Below are 2,939 nucleotides of genomic sequence, written 5' to 3' on the forward strand. Positions count from 1 at the left end.
TGCTCATCGAGTCGAGTCATTCTGCACGAGTCGAGCATCGCTCCTCGAGTCGAGTCATCCTCCTCGAGTCGAGCCTTGCTCCTCGAGTCGAGTCATTCTCCTCGAGTCGAGTCATTCTCCTCGAGTCGAGCATCGCTCCTCGAGTCGAGTTATTCTCCTCAAGTCGAGCCTTGCTCCTCGAGTCGAGTCATTCTCCTCGAGTCGAGCATCGCTCCTCGAGTTGAGTCATCCTCCTCGAGTCGAGCCTTGCTCCTCGAGTCGAGTCATTCTCCTCGAGTCAAGCGTCGCTCCTCGAGTCGAGTCATCCTCCTCGAGTCGAGCCTTACTCCTCGAGACAGGTCATTCTCCTCGGGTCGAGTCATTCTCCTCGAGTCGAGCCCTGCTCCTCGAGTCGACTCATTCTCCTCGAGTCGAGTCATTCTCCTCGAGTCGAGCATCGCTCCTCGAGTCGAGTCATTCTCCTCGAGTCGAGCATCGCTCCTCGAGTCAAGTCATTTTCCTCGAGTCGAGTCATTCTTCTCGAAGTCGAGCCTCGCTCCTCGAGTCGAGTCATTCTCTTCGAGTCGAGCCTCGCTCCTCGAACCGAGTCATACTCCTCGAGCCGAGCCATGCTCTTCGAGACGGGTCATTCTCCTCGAGTCGGGCCTTGCTCCTCGAGACGAGTCATTCTCCTTGAGTCGAGCCTCGCTCCTCGAGTCGAGTCACACTCCTCGAGTCGAGCCTTGCTCCTCGAGACGAGTCATTCTCCTCGAGTCGAGCCTTGCTCCTCGAGATGAGTCATTCTCCTCGATTCGAGCCTTGCTCCTCGAGACGAGTCATTCTCCTCGAGTCGAGCCTTGCTCCTCGAGACGAGTCATTCTCCTCGAGTCGAGCCTCGCTCCTCGAGTCGAGTCACACTCCTCGAGTCGAGCCTTGCTTTTCGAGACGAGTCACTCTCCTTGAATCGGGCTCCGCTCCTCGAGTCGAGCCTTAAACTTTGCGCATGAAGAACCTCCGTTCGTGCCTCACGAGACGATGTATTTCACCAACAAAGAGGCCGGCGAGTTGTGCATCCGGACAATGACGCAATTGTGCTCAAAGCCCAAGTAGCTAATAACTTGGTGAAAAGAGTTCTCATCGACAACGGCAGTGCAGCCGACGTAATCTTCAAGTCCACCCTAGAGCGCATGAAGCTCGGGGGGCTACGCCCAACTCCGACCCAAACGCCTCTATTCGGGTTCACTGGGGAGAGAGTCATGACCGAGGGCATCATCGATCTACCAGTCACCTTCGGAACTCCCGGAGGCATTGAAGCCGTTCACATGGTTCCATTCCTAGTGGTCGACCAAGAGTCCCCCTACAACGTAATCGTTGGGCGACCCACGTTGAACCAGCTAAGGGCAATCACTTCAACATACCACCTGCTGGTGAAGTTCCCTACCGAGGATGGAATCGGCATCATGGCTGGAGATCAATCCCAAGCCAGAGTATGCTACATCCAAGGAATAGATGGAAAAACTGCTAGAAAGACGGTTAACACAGTCTCCCAGCTCAGAGATAGCGTCGAGTCGACCAAGGTCCTCCGCAAAGTCCATGAAGACATCCGCATGACACCCAAGTGCAAGGTGCCAACGTCCTTATCCCGAACAGGGAGGGACCCACAGAGTCTGCCAAGTCATACATGACAGAAAGCACGCTCCACGAAAACAAAACACCCGAACACAAACGGGAACGAGCGTTCAAACCAAGACGCCTTCGCGGCGCGCCGTAAGACATCCCCGAGATGCAGGCTAAAGTCGCCCCCGCGGCGCGCCCACGAGACATCCCCGAGATGCAGGCTAAAGACGCCCCCGCGGCGCGCCCACGAGACATCCCCGAGATGCAGGCTAAAGACGCCCCCGCGGCGCGCCCACGAGACATCCCCGAGATGCAGGCTAAAGACGCCCCCGCGGCGCGCCCACGAGACATCCCCGAGATGCAGGCTAAAGACGCCCCCGCGGCGCGCCCAAGAGACATCCCCGAGATGCAGGCTAAAGACGCCCCCGCGGCGCGCCAACGAGACATCCCCGAGATGCAGGCTAAAGACGCCCCCGCGGCGCGCCCAAGAGACATCCCTGAGATGCAGGCTAAAGTCGTCCCTCGCGACGCACGTAAGACGCCTACATGGCGCAACCTAAGACGCCTACATGGCGCACGTAAGTCGCGTAAAGGCGCAGCCCGTAAGACGCCTACATGGCGCAACCTAAGACGCCTACATGGCGCACGTAAGTCGCGTAAAGGCGCCGCCCGTAAGACGCCTACATGGCGCAACCTAAGACGCCTACATGGCGCATGTAAGTCGCGTAAAGGCGCAGCCCATAAGACGCCTACATGGCGCAACTTAAGACGCCTACGTGGCGCACGTAAGTCGCGTAAAGGCGCCGCCCGTAAGACGCCTACATGGCGCAACCTAAGACGCCTACATGGCGCATGTAAGTCGCGTAAAGGCGCAGCCCATAAGACGCCTACATGGCGCAACTTAAAGACGCCTACATGGCGCACGTAAGTCGCGTAAAGGCGCAACCCGTAAGACGCCTACATGGCGCAACCTAAGACGCCTACATGGCGCACGTAAGTCGCGTAAAGGCGCAACCCGTAAGACGCCTACATGGCGCAACCTAAGACGCCTACATGGCACTATCTAAGACGCCTACATGGCGCACTTAAGACGCCCACATGGCGCAACCAAGTCGTCCCTCACGACGACCCTAAGACGCCTACATGGCGCACTCCAAAAGCCTACATGGCATATCTAGACCATCCCTCGCGACTTGCCTAGACGGCTAAACGACGCGCTCCGAGTCGCCACAAGGTGTTGCATGTGATGACTAAATCGCAATGCACTTGAAGCCGCCACAAGGCGCACCTAAACCTCCTCGAGTCGAGCTTTGCTCCTCGAGACAAGTCATTCTCCTCGAGTA

Source organism: Urtica dioica, chromosome 8 (assembly GCF_054948205.1).
Source record: "Urtica dioica subsp. dioica isolate 48M chromosome 8, U.dioica_male_clone48M_v1_H2, whole genome shotgun sequence".
Taxonomy (NCBI): domain Eukaryota; kingdom Viridiplantae; phylum Streptophyta; class Magnoliopsida; order Rosales; family Urticaceae; genus Urtica; species Urtica dioica.